At 38.4% G+C, this 15006-nt stretch overlaps 1 protein-coding gene across 7 annotated transcripts in view; it reads right to left on the bottom strand.

Moving 5' to 3' along the window:
• ZNF184 (zinc finger protein 184) overlaps window positions 1–15006 on the bottom strand; it is a 73463-nt gene that overhangs the window by 24266 nt on the left and 34191 nt on the right. For 4 of the 7 annotated variants that reach the window (XM_082346877.1, XM_082346879.1, XM_082346876.1 and 1 more), the window contains one exon: window positions 796–1719. The gene's annotated coding sequence lies outside the window, so the exon portion shown is untranslated. Of the gene's footprint in view, window positions 1–271; window positions 1720–15006 lie in introns of those variants that run through there. The other 3 variants (XM_082346873.1, XM_082346874.1, XM_082346875.1) reach the window with 2 other exon arrangements.

Below are 15006 nucleotides of genomic sequence, written 5' to 3'. Positions count from 1 at the left end.
AATTTGTTATGCAGCAACAGGAACCTAACACAAAATGTTTAATGGATGGATAAATAAACCAATGACTTAAAGAGGTGATTACTAGAGAATGGTACTGTTGAGAGGGAGCTTTTTCTACAGAACCTACCATTTACCACAGTAAGTCAAATAACTTTAGATCTGATTTCAGAAGTACATATATGGGAACATAAATTTTAAGGTGAGAGGATAAAATGTGTTAATGCTCTGAACACTGGAATGGCATTTCTGATGGGAATAAACTCATATTTACCTGGTGTCCTGCAGTTAGATGCATGGTAGCCAGCCTCTCTCCTTTGGGCTCCATTTTGAGGGAAGGAAGAATCCTGGGAAGACAGAGATGTCAAAAGAACATGGAGTCCTGAAGACAAACTACTGACCAGCAAGTCCCTCAAAACAACAGATGTGGCCCCTACCTTCTCTCCAAAGAAAGCTATCAAAGGAAGCAAAAGGACAGATATAACTCCTAATTCCTAAGTTTCAGAGAAAGGAATTCCTATCTCTGTTATTAGAGTGGGTTGCAGGTAACAGTTATCTGGATGCTATCAGGGGCAGGAACAGAGAGGGAAGCATGAGGACATAGGATGCCTGGGCAGGGAACACTAGGAGGTGACAATCAGATACAAAAAGGAAGATGAAAATATTAAGGAGAAACTTTACCTCAGTCAGGTGTTCATGTAGGATAAAGTGTTATATCCTTTTTGGAAAGTAATTTGGCCCCACATACCACAGAATCATGCAGCATTTTGTTGCAGTAATAGTACTCTTAACAACTAGTTATAAGAGAATCATTTTTTACAAAACAGAATCTTTTAAAAACAAAAACAAATCGCAGGTTAAAAGATGATCCCTGCAGAAAGCACTAAAATATCAAAAATTCCAAACAATCTAAATATGCCATAAAAAGAAATAAAATTTACAAAGTATTAAAATGGCTTCTTGAGGGAACAGCCCACCTCTATCAAAATAATTATGAAAACTACACAGCCAACATATAAAATGCTTGTGATAGAATGAAAATGTCTGAAACAATTATTGTGACTATTCTACAATTATAATTGAGTAAAAAGTATGCATTTATCTAGGCAGGGAGTGGAAAGAAACATGGAAAATACACTTGATATGTTATAAGATTCTGGCTGATTTTTGCCCTTTTCACTCTTGTTGGAAAGTTTGTGCAGTAATAGAAAATAAAATTACTTAGGATTGACTCTGTGCCTAAAGAAGGGTAAGGAAAACTTATGTTTCCTACTTTTACCTTGTAGACTGCCTTCTTCTAAGCTTATTCCATTAGTACATTTTTTCTATAAGCCATACTTATTTCTTCCTCATTTGGGTTAAATCCTCCAGAAACACAATCTTCATTATTTTCAGAGTTCTGAGACAAATTTTAAACTCCTTGTTCAGGAGGATCTGAAACTGCTTCAGCACAAGTAATTTCACCATTTCTTTGATCTTGCCAGTGCCAATGCTCTAAAGACCTCTTGGTCAAGTTTGTCTGTTGATTGATCCTGCACAACTAGCTTTTCCTCCACACAGGGGTTCAGAAGATGTCTGAAAGCAGCTGGAAGCTAAAGCTTCTCTTCAGACTGCAAATTCTCTTCAAAGATGTAATTTCTTTGGAGGCTCACCTCCATCTCAGGCATTTGAGCTGTACTTTCAACCTCTGAAGTTCCAAGCTGAGGCCTCTATCCAGAAAACCTGTGGGCAGAAACACAACTGCAAACATTTACTGAACAGTACTCTGTAGAGGACACCAGGATTCCAAACTTTTAAAAGATGTTAAACTATTAAGGGGAAGGTTGACGGGAACATTTATTATATATAAATCAGATTGACGAGCAGAACAGTGAGACATCAAGCTATCATATGCCTCCTGGTGTGATGCAAAATGAAGGACAAAGCCACAGGTATCAGTATTCTTGTCAGAAAATTGAATCTAAATCTAAATATAGTCTTTAGATATAACCACCAGCTTGCAGAGATTACAGAAGATAGAACTGTTTAAAAAAGAATTGTTAATTGATACCACTAATATGTAATTATCCAAATCCAAAACGTAGGAAATTCTACATGATGAATGACGCTGTTTCTTCAACAACAACAACAACAACAAACAAACAGAATGGCATGGGGAAAAAAAAGAAAGGAGATTGTGAGAAAATGGCAGAGTAAAGAAATCCAAAAGTCTGTCCCTCCACAAAAGCAACAATCGCAATTCTGGAAAAAAACTGTCAGAATCAACTGTTTTAAAATTCTAGAAATTAACCAAAACTTGCAGCAGCCATCGGAATGCTTAATAATCAAGGAAAATCATCTGAATCTTAGTAAGAACAGTGAGCTTTATGGCATTTTAACTGGTCCCATTCTACACTCCCTAGTTTGGCAGTGGCCTTGAAGATAATAGCCCCCATTTTCAGCACGGGTACTAGTACCAGAGGGAATAGAATAGACCTCATCCACAAAGAATTGTGATTTTTTTGTTTTTGCCTGTCAGGTGGCTTCATGGAGAAATGACTCAAAGAAAATATAAGAAGACTGAACACTTACTAATTCATTGTATGAGGCCAATATTACCCTAATACTAAAGACAGAAAAAGACATCACAAAAAAAATCAAAACTACCTAACAATATCCCTTATGAATCCAGATGTCAAAATCTTCAACAAAATACTAGTAACTTGAATTCAGTAGCATATTTAAAATATTATATACCACAGCCAAGTGAAATTTATCCCAGGAATGCAGGATGATTCAACATAAAAAATCAGTGTAATATACCTTATTAACAGAATGAAGGGGGAAAACCACTAGTTCATCTTAATAGATGTAGAAAAAGCATTTGACAAAAATCCAACACCCTTTCATGAATAAATATATATATATATATATATAACACACACAACAAACTAGGAAAAGAAGGGAACTTCCTCAGCCTAATTAAGGGCATCTATGAAAAAAACCACAACTAACAACATGCTTAACAGTGAAAGACTGAAAGCTTTCCCCCTAAGATCAGGAACAAGACAAGAATGTCCATTCTTGCCACTTCTATTCAACACTGTACTGGAAGCTCTAGCCAAGGCAATTCAGAAAGAAAGGGAAAAAAAAATGCATCCAGATTGGAAAGGAGCAAGTAAAATTATCTCTATTCACAGATGACACAATCTTATATCTAAAACCCTAAAGAATCCACACACACAACACACACACACACACACACACACACAAACTATTCCAACAAACGAGTTCAACAAAATTGCAGGATAAGATAAAACTGAAAGATCAATTTGCAAAAGTCAGTTGTATTTCTATATACTAACAATGAATAATCCAAAAATAATATTGAGAAAACAATTCTATTTATAATAGTATGAAAAAGAAAAAAAATACTTAGGAATAAATTTAACCAGAGAAATGCACAAATTTTACAATGAAAGCTATAAAACACTGTTTAAAGAAATTAAAGAAGATCAAAGTAGGGCTTCCCTGGTGGTGCAGTGGTTAAGAATCCGCCTGCCAATGCAGGAGACACAGGTTCGAGCCCTAGTCAGGGAAGATCCCACATGCCATGGAGCAACTAAGCCCGTGTGCCGCAACTACTCAGCCTGCACTGTAAAGCCCACGAGCCACAACTACTGAGCCCGTGTGCCACAACTACTGAAGCCTGTGTGCACTGAAGCCTGTGTGCCTAGAGCCTGTGGTCTGCAACAAGAGAAGCCACTGCAAGGAGAAGACCGTGCACCGCAACGAAGAGAAGCCCCTGCACAGCAACAAAGACCCAATGCGGCCAAAAATAAATAAAGAAAAAAAAAGATCAAAGTAAATGGGAAAATATCTGGTGCTTATGCATTGGAACACTTAATATTGTTTTAAAGGCAATATTCCCTGAGTGATTTACAGACTCAGTGATACAAAATCTTAGCTGCCTTCTTTGCAGATATGGACAAGCTGATCCTAAAATTCATATGGAATTGCAAGGGACACCAAATAGGGAAAGCAATCTTGAAAAGAACAAAATAAGACTCACATTTCCCTATTTCAAAACTTACTACACAGCTACATTAATCAAAATAGTGTGGTATGAGCACAAGTCAGTGGAACAGAAGTGAGAGTCAATAAACCTGTGTGACTATAGTCAATTGATTTTCGACAAGGGCGTCAAGACCATTCAATGGGGAGTCACTTTGGGGAATCACTTTTTCAACAAATCCACATCCAAAAGAATGAATTTGGACCCCTATGCCCACATATTCAAAAATTAACTCAAAATTGATCAAAGATCTAAATGTAAGAACTAAAACTCTTAAAAGGAAATGTAACTATAAATCTTTGGGACACTGGATCAGGCAATTATCTTAAATATGGCACCAAAAGCACAAGTAACAAAAGAAAAAAAATAGATAAGTTGGACTTCATCAAAATTAAAAACTTTTGTGGATCAAAGGACACTATGAAAAGTGTGAAAACAACCCACATAATGGGTGAAAATATCTGCAAATACTATATCTGACAAGGGTCTAGTATATAGAATATACAAAGAACTCTTATAACCCAGCAACAAAAACACAACCCAATTTTTAAAACAGGCAATGGATCTGAATAGTCATATTGCCAAGGAAGACATGCAGATAGCCAATAAGCATATAAAATAACGCTCAATACCATTAGTCACTAGGCAAATGTGAATAAAAACCACAAGATACCATTTCACACCCACTAGGACAACTATACTCAAAACAATTTGATTTTCAACAAATATTGATAAGGATGTTGAGAAATGGAACTCTTATACATTGCTGGTGGAAATGTAAAATGGTGCAGCTGCTGTGGAAAAGTTTGACACTTCCTTGAAAATTTAAATATAGAGGTACCATATGATCCAGCAGTTCTACTCCTAGGCATAAACCCACGAAAACTGAAAAACAAAAAAGCAAACAAACAAACAAACAAAAACACATTCACACAAAGTCTTATACATGAATTTCCATAGCAGCATTATTCATAATAGGAAAAAGTGGGAAAAATTCAAATGCCCATCAACAGATTAATGGATAAACAAAATGTGGTATATACACACAATGGAATATTATTCAGCCTTAAAAAGAAGTGAAGTGCTAATAAATGTTACATGTGTGAACCTTGAAAGTGAAAGAAGGCAAACACAAACAGCCACATATTGTATGACTCTATTTATGTGAAATGTTCAGAATAGGCAAATTCATAGACAAAAGAGAATAGTGTTTGTCAGGGGCTAGGGAAGGGGTGGAATGAGGAGTGACTGCTCAGTGTGTACAAAGCTTCTTTTGGGGTGATGAAAATGTTCTGGAATTAGATAGCTGTGATGGTTGCACAACATTGTGAATATACTAAAAACTACTGAATTATACACTTAAATGGTTAAATTTTATGTTATGTGAATTTTACCCCAATAAAACAAGAGAGGCATAACCCACACAAAAACTTGCATGCAAATGTTTATAAATGCTTTATGCATAATCGTCAAAAATTCAAAGCAATCAAGATGTCCTTCAACAGGTAAATGAATAAACAAATGGTGTACATCCAACTACTGTGGATCCAATACTATCCAACAATAAAAAGGAATGAGTGATTAATTCACACAATATGGATGAATCTTAAATCCTTTTTGCTAAGTGAAAAAAGCAAACCGAAAAGGCTACATACTACATGATTCCATTCATGACGTTCTATTAGAAAGGCAAAACTAGAGGGATGGAAAACAGATCAGTGGTTGCCAGTAGTTTGGGGAGAGGAAGGTATTTGACTAGGGGAAGCACAGAAGATTTTTTAGGGAGATGGAACTAACCTGTATCATATTGTAGTTTGGATATACAAAACTATGCAGTTTTTAAAACCAACAACTTTACAACATAACGAATGAACTTTAATAAATTAGAATTTTAAAAAACCCAACCAGGAGATTGGGGGATCTTAGGATAGATTGTAAGATGTGAAAAAAAGATTCTAATTGTGTTACAAATGTATGACATGACCTCACTAAGGAGGATGGAGAATAAAGGGAATGATTTAAGTATATTTGGAAATGATCGGAAATGTTAAGACTCAGACAAAAGGAACTAACTTCACACAGCACTCTAGTTGGTATATCTGTTTCTCTTGGGAATATGAGACACAAATTCTGAAACAGCTGTACATGTACACTGGAGTTGAACAGATAAGTAAATGGATGGTAGACTGTGAGTGCCAGGTTTCTCATATTGGGCAGGGAAGTTACAAATAAGCTAGAGGGAAGGTTAAAATGATACACGTGGTATTGGATTAGAGTCAGAGACATCAGCATGTATTCACCTTTAGCTTAATATAGATATGGATGGATACAGAAATAATTAGAGATATGTATGGATATATTGGTTAGTATACATATATAGTATAGTTTAACACTGGCAGCTGAGAGAGACCAGAAGCAGTGACACCTCAGTGACAATGAGCACACCCTATATTGTTGACTCCAGGACTGGGACAGAGAAAATACAATATGAACCTGGAGCATCTTGCATTGACAGAAAGTAAGAAAATGCTTTAAAAAAAAAAGGGGGAAATGGGTAGGGGGAATGTCAAAGGGACATAGGACCCAACCTAACAGCACCCAATGGCCAAAGCTGAAATAATTTGAGCAATAAAATAGTGTGTTATTGTATTACAACACAAAATATAAAATAAATATCAATGGATCCATATTGATATAAATAATTGAATAAATAAATAGGGGATAAAAAACTAATCTCCCTTACAGAGAATTCCAAATAATTTCTATAGCTACTCTCCCCTGCAGGATGGGGAGGTAAATTTCCCCTCCTCCCACTCCTTCTATGGGCTATGCTTAGTGACTTGCTTCAAAGAATAGAATATGGAAGGAGAGGTAACTTTACAGTGGGGCAACCTGGTAAGTAATACCTCAGTCAGGTGATCAAGAATAATATCATCAGTGATAAGTCATGCTAATAGCATGTATCCTTGATATGAGATGTATCCTTGAGGTGATGAGATTGGGACTTCTCTTCTGTGGTCTTTCGTACCCAAACCTATAACCCCAGTCTAATCATGAGAAAAAAAAAAAAAAAAAAATTAGAAAAATCTCAATTGAGGGGCATTCCACAAAATACCTGACCAGGTCAAGGTCATCAAAAACAAGGAAAGCCTGAGGAAAATGCATAGATCAAAGGAGACTAAGGAAACATGACATGTAAATGTAACATGGTATCCTGGAAAGAATCTTGGAACAGAAAAAGAACATGAGGGGAAAACAGTGAAATCCTAATAAAGTGTAGTGTTTAGTTAATAGTAATGTACCAGTGTTGGTTTCTTAATTGCGATAAACATACCATAGTAGTATAAGATGTTAACAATAGGGGAAACTAGGTCAGGGGTATTCAGGAACTCTCTATACTATCTTTACAACTTTTCTGTAGATTTAAATTTAAATAGATCGAAAAATATTTAAAATTAAATGTTTATCTTTTAGGGCTTCCCTGGTGGCGCAGTGGTTGAGAATCTGCCTGCCAATGCAGGGGACACGGGTTCAAGCCCTAGTCTGGGAAGATCCCACATGTCGCGGAGCAACTAGGCCCGTGAGCCACAACTACTGAGCCTGCGCGGCTGGAGCCTGTGCTCCGCAACAAGAGAGGCCGCGATAGTCAGAGGCCCGCGCACCGCGATGAAGAGTGGCCCCCGCTTGCCGCAACTAGAGAAAGCCCTCGCACAGAAACGAACACATATAACACAACCAAAAAAAAAAAAAGTTTATCTTTTAAAAAGAGAAAGACTTAAGCACAATGTGTGCACCTCATTTGGGACTAATTCAAACAAACAAACTGAAAAAAAGTGGAGGGGCCTCCCTGAAGAAGTAGTTGATCCAAGTCTCAGGTGGGGAATACATAGTGAGCAGAAAGGCAGTTATGCCAGGAAACAAGGAAGGTCTCTGAAAATACAGTAAAAAGACACAGAAGCTGACTTAAAGGTCTTCCCATTAGCAAAATTTTGGATAATTCGAGAATCAAAAGAATGATGACAGTAATGCATATAACATGTTGAATTTTTAAAAGAATGCTTGAGGACATAAAAATATTGATAAAAGGGGAGAAATGTACCTTAACATTACGTAGATACCGCCTTAACCTAAGTGATCAAACTTAACCAATAGTGGGACAAAGTGACATAATGTACCTTCTGATGTGATGCCATGGGAGATACATATGTGGTACTCATGCCAACAATGCTTAATCATAATCTAATCATAAGAAAATAACTAGCCAAATCTTAATTGTGAACATTCTACAAAGCAACTGACCTTCACTCTTTAAAAATGTCGATGTTATAAAACACAAAACGGTGGATGTAGTATTCAATACCACAGTTTATTTATCCATTGTACCTTTTTTTTGGATATTTGAGTTATTTTCAGTTTTTGGCTACTATAAATTATTCAGCTATGAACATTCATGTACATGATTTAGGACACTTGTGTATGTATCACTGTTGAGAATTTACCTGGGAAGGGAATTATGGGCTCATAACATATATATCTTCAGTTTAGTTAACACCAAACTTATTTCCAAAGTCACCATACCAACTTAAATTAAGGGGTTAATTGCACAAAGTTCTATACTTTTGTGTGTTGGATCTTTCCATAATTTTTTAAAAATATAAGGTTAATAAGGAGGATAATTTCCTTCTCCTAAGACATACTACCAAAGGGGGCAAAAAGAGAAAGAAGGGAGGGGGGAGGAAGAAGGAAAATAATCCTAAAAATTATATATGATCATCTCTAACATTCTTCTAAGTTTTTTTTCCCTTTCCTGGTTTAGTGGCGAGTGACTGACACAGAAGAGTTGAAAAAGAAATAAAGTATGATACATTCTTACCGGCACAAGCCAACAGTATCTATCTTCAATCCCTAAGGATAGAGTTACTTTTCTTTCCTTGAATCTCAGTTTCAAAGTCCCTCACTTCTACCACAATCCTTGAAATGGCTGTGTTTTACTCATTCTGAGAATACCAGCATCTTTCCCTTTATTCTCATCTATAACCCTCAAGCATTTCAGTTTAATCATCTACTAGTGAAGTACTTTCTTTCCATTCAGAAATACATTTTACTTTGCAACTACTACAAACTTGCCTCTATGTGTGTATGGTGTGTGTCTGAGCCAAAATTTCACAAAACAATAATTATTCCTACTATACATGTTTGCTGTTACTCTTATTGTGTGTATAAGCTACTCTGGTATACACATTTGCTATTCTATTTCTTTCTTTCTTTTTTAAAACGCTGTTTGCAAGCCACTGAATCGATTTCATAACTCACAATGGTCCCAAAGTTTGAAAAACACTAGTCACTACAGCTTCTCTGATCCTCAGATACTGTGCCACTATCTAAATGCTAATCTTTCCCGGCAGGCATTCAGAGCATTCTTTAGCACCAGAGGACTTTGTCCATCTGAAAATCTCGAGTCAAAGGTTATCTCCTGACAAAGGGAGTTCTCTGTGTCTCACGTGTCTCCTCTGTCCTCCTATATGGCATATAGTTCGTTGTAAGTCAGTGTCTACTTTTGACCACACAGTAATACGTTTTATAACCCGTTACACACACTTGAATACACAAAAGCTTCACGAAACAAATACTTGCCCTTTCTATATGTGTTGCTCTCTGATAATTTCTATTCCATTTGGGGGGAAAAATGCTTTCACTCTGGAGAAGCAGTTTATTTCCATGGCTCTGGGGCCTGGAGATTAAAAGAAACAATGAGAAGTGTCCAACACAAAAAATGAATCTCTGTGGAGAGGACCTTCACTCTGCAGCTCGAGAAAGGATACTGCAGCCTTCATCCCCAAGTCCTACTTACTCCGGGAGGTAACAAGAATGGCCAAATGATTTATAAAGCCCATTTTAAGGATGTAAGGTAGGTGCATGACGTTGTTATTAAAGAAAAAGCATGAGTCCCCAAAACCACTCTGGCAGAAACAGTCATCCTGAGTGTGTCCCAACCGATCTCTTGAACAGGGAGCAACACAGATCCCACAATGGGGAAACCTACGAGGAAAAAGAGAACGGAAAAGGTAGACAAGTGCTAAAGAAAGGCCTTGATGTGCACACTTGCCTGGAACAAACCCCAGCATGGGCGATAGGACTCGAGACTTCACCTGGAGGCCAGGCGGTTGCCAGGATACGTAGCTATCCATCCAGACACTCCCACGACTCTGTCCCGAGCGTTGTGGTGCCGCACGCAGCCTCACAACTGACAGTGGGGCATCTCCATAGAAAGTTTTTCCGAAAGGGCAAAGCGTACTGTCAGCCAATACTCCGGAACACACTATTCAGACTCCCACTAGACACTCACCCTCCCAAATAACGCGGGCTTGGGCGACGGAGCCAAGGGCTGGCGGTGGGAAATGACGCAACAGAGGCGCCGGGAATCCTGTGCAACCAGCCACTCCCGCCGTCTCCATGACAACAGTCAGATTGGTCCCAGCGCTCAAGGCAGCGGTTTTTGATCTGGACCTAGGAACCAAGGGTCAAGCATGGCACTCTAAGTCCTCCTGTCTTCCTGCTAGCAATCCAGTTTTGTTTATCCTCCCATGTCTTCGTCTTCTTGGCAGAGAATAACGCCTGCGTAAAACCAGAGTCTCAGGTTCCATTTATGTTGTTTAGGAATATAATCTGGGTACACTTACCAAGGCATATTTAACATCCAGAGCAGATAATTTTTTTTAACACTTCTCTCCTCTGTACAAGAAAAATTATTTTCAGTAATAATCCTGAAATGGAATGAATAATAATAATGGTCAGTGAAATAGTCTTTATTTCACTTCACATATAATTATGCAAGTTTTTAAAAAGTTTTTAATATAGGCCAAAAAAATTTAAAATAATGGACTGGTATTTTTAATTACATGAATGTATTTCTGGGAAAAGATGAAAAAAAGTCACCTACATATAGTGTGTTGCAGTAATGAATAATATCTTCATAGTTTCTGTTTTTGAGTCTTCTGCAAATTTCTCAATGACTGACAAAATTTAACCTGTTTGTATAGTCACCTTCAATAGACAGTATAGCCAGATTTGTCAATTTATCATCCCTTGAAGCTGATTGAAGAACGCTTTATTTATTTATTTTAACATCTTTATTGGAGTATAATTGCTTTACAATGGTATGTTAGTTTCTGCTTTGTAAGAAAGTGAAGCAGCTATACATATACATATATCCCCATATCTCCTCCCTCTTGCATCTCCCTCCCACCTTCCCTATCCCACCCCTCTAGGTGATCACAAAGCACTGAGCTGATCTCCCTGTGCTATGCGGCTGCTTCCCACTAGCTATCTATTTTACATTTGGTAGTATATATAAGTCCATGCCACTCTCTCACTTCGTCCCAGCTTACCCTTCCCCCTCCCCGTGTCCTCAAGTCCATTATCTACGTCTGTGTCTTTATTCCTGTCCTGCCCCTAGGTTCTTCATAACCTTTTTTTTTCTTTTAGATTCCATATATATGTGTTAGCATACGGTATTTGTTTTTCTCTTTCTGACTTACTTCACTGTGTATGACAGACTCTAGGTCCATCCACCTCACTACAAATAACTCAATTTTGTTTCTTTTTATGGCTGAGTAATATTCCATTGTATATATGTGCCACATCTTCTTTATCCATTCATCTGTCGATGGACACTTAGGTTGCTTCCATGTCCTGGCTATTGTAAATAGTGCTGCAATGAGCATTGTGGTACATGACTCTTTTTGAATTATGGCTTTCTCAGGTTATATGCCCAGTAGTGGGATTGCTGGGTCGTATGGTAGGAAGAACGCTTTATTTTATTAAATTCATTTTAAGAAGTTTCTTTCACATGAAGCAACAGATATACAAATTGGGAAAATCTTAAAGGTAAGTTTGGTAGAAGTTCATAAAAGTCCCATTTCAAAATTCACAGCAATTGTTTACAAATGGATTTTAAGTTTCTCTGCAGTACAAAAATTGTAAATACACGAAGTCCAAGAAGTCACATAGAAAGGTGGATGTTAAGTATGCTCAGCATTTCTTCTGTTTTTAAGATTAAAATTCTTTTCTTGTCCCTCTTCTTCCAGCCAATTTCTCTCCTTATATCTCTTAAACTCCTTATATTCAGGAGACCCTTTCCCCCTTAAAGAACACAAGATTTAATTCTAGCCTTGTATCTGTCTGCGTCATTTCACTCTTCATTCCATGATTTGTAAAAGGAAATGACAGTTATGTCACGGAAGAGGGATGAGTAGGAATGTCCAGGAATCAGTCCCTCCATAGAAACAACTATTGAGCTCGCAGGACTGTGTGAAGCAACTCTTTTGGAAATCTGGGGTCTAGTCAAACATTTGCAGAGTCCAGAGGAGAGATTGAAGAAGAGATTGATAAATTTTGGTGAATCTCACTGTTTCATGCAGTGGCTACCATCCCCCATCTCCTAGCACTATGGCAGGCAGCCAGTGGGAACTATTGGCCTTGCTCCTGGTGTAGCTTGCTGGTGCTGTGGTGGGCAATAAAGACCTTGCACTCTAAAAATTGGGGTTTAATGTTTTGATTGCTGATCACTGCTTTTGATTGCTGAGGAGCCAGTACAGAGGCCAGCCATAGTTTTAACTCCAAAGAGCTGAAATGGCTTCCCAACCCCTAGGGGATTTGAAAAAACAGTGCTTCACCCCATAAGCTTTGGTGTGTTGTGCTTTTGTTTTCATTCTTCTCAAGTTATTTTCTAATTTCCTTTGTGATTTCTTTTATGATCCATTGGTTGTTTAAGACTATGTTATTTAATTTCCACATAGTTATGAATTTTCTAATTTTCCTTTGTTATTTTTTTATTATTATTAATTTATTTATTTATTTATTTTTGGCTGTGTTGGGTCTTCGTTTCTGTGCGAGGGCTTTCTCTAGTTGCGGCGAGTGGGGGCCACTCTTCATCGCGGTGCGCGGGCCTCTCACAGCCTCTCTTGTTGTGGAGTACAGGCTCCAGACGCGCAGGCTCAGTCGTTGTGGCTCACGGGCCTAGTTGCTCCGTGGCATGTGGGATCTTCCCAGACCAGGGCTCGAACCCGTGTCCCCTGCATTGGCAGGCAGATTCTCAACCACTGCGCCACCAGGGAAGCCCCTCCTTTTGTTATTGATTTCTAGTTTCATTCCATTTTGATCAGAAAATATTCTTTGTATGATATTAATCTTTTAAAAATTATTAATGCTTTTATTGTGGTCTAACATATGCTCTATCCTGGAGAATGTTCCATGTTCACTTGAGAAGAATGTGTGTTCTGCTGTTGTTGGGTGAAATGTTCTATATATATATTTTGTTAGGTCTAACTGGTTTATATTTTTGCTCAAATCCTCTATTTTTTTTTAAACTAATCTGTCTGGTTGCTCTATTCATTAAAGAATTCCATCTGCAATAGCATCAAAAATAATAAAATACCTAAGAAGAAATTTAGCCAAGGAGGCAAAAGATTTGTACTTCAAAAAGTGCAAAACATTGCTGAAAGAAATTAAAGAAGACCTAAGTAAATGGAAAGACATACCATGTTCATGAATTGGAAGACACTATTAAGATGGCAATACTACTCAAAGCAGATTTGATGTATTCCCTGTCAAAATCCCAACAATGTTTTTTACAGAAATAGAAAAACCCATCCTAAAATTCATATGGAATCTCAAGGGACCCTCAAAACCAAAACAAATTTTGAAAAGGAACAAGTTGGAAGATTCATACTTCCTAATTTCAAAACTTACCACAAAGCTACACAGTGGTAATCTCAACAGTGTGGTGCCGGAATAGGGATATACGTCTAGACCAATGGAATAGAAAAGAAAGTCCAGAAAAAACAAATTCCACATATATATCAACTGATTTTCAACCAGTGCTAAGACCACATAATTGGGAAGTAACAGTCTTTTCCAACAAATGGTACTGGGAAAACTGGATATACACATACAAAATAATGAAGTTGTATGCTTACTTTACACCAAATACAAAAAATAATTCAAAATGTATCAAAGATCTAAATTTAAGAGTAAAACTATAAAACTCTTAGTATAAAACATAGGTAAAACTCTTCATGACCAGAATAGCATCCTGATTTTATTTACCTTTACTTCTCTTGATGGAATTTGGGAAATGTCCTGCATTTAATTGCATCTAAGCATCTAGACTGTGCAAAAAAAGCCTGTTTCTCCAGAGATGGTCTGAGGACCACCTGCATTAGAATTATCTGGGATGCCCCCTGAAAATGCAGTGTTTCTGGGACTTTCCTCTGACCAACGAGTGCGAAGCCTGGGAATCTGTATTTTAACCAGCTCTCCAGGTATGCTGTTTAAAACTAAATCACTGGTTTGGACTATACTGCATAGAATGTATTAAGATCTTCAGGACCTTTCTAGGGTCTCCAGCATCAACTTTCTCAGGCCTCTAGCCATCAACTTCTCAATCTCGGCGTCACACACACCAGGGAAAGTGCTTTGCAAAAATCTCCAGGAAAATGAGTCTGAACACAACCTGGCGGTCCCGGAGTCTGCAGCGCAGGCGCAGAGCCACGGCCTCTGGTATGCTGCCCATTCTCCCCATCGTCTCTGTTCTCTAACAGATCATCCGCTCCAGGAGAATTAGGTCGGGGCCGTTGATCAGGCAATGACTGGCCCCACATACTGACAAGGACACGACCAGGGGTCTGAGTGGAAGAGTGTCTGTGACCTCGGGAACCTTGGTGAGCGCGGGAGCAGTGGGTCGACGCAAGGGTTTCCCATTAATCCTTCCGGCTTCCTCAAGCCCCGCGCACTAAGGTTCTGTCTACGCGTGGGTCCGGCCCAGGGTGTGTCCCGGCGCTCGCCCCGAGGCGGCCGGTGAGTGGGGCACGCCGGGCTCCGGGGCCCGGGGCCTGGACGGGTGGGCCTGGAGGCTCTAGGAAGTGGTCGTGCGGAAACACTCAACTCTCTCGGGG

The sequence above is a fragment of the Balaenoptera borealis genome, assembly GCF_965194805.1.
Source record: "Balaenoptera borealis genome assembly, chromosome: 12".
NCBI lineage: Eukaryota > Metazoa > Chordata > Mammalia > Artiodactyla > Balaenopteridae > Balaenoptera > Balaenoptera borealis.
The sequence above is the reverse complement of the archived record's forward strand: the minus strand, read 5'-3'. Positions and strand labels throughout refer to the sequence as shown.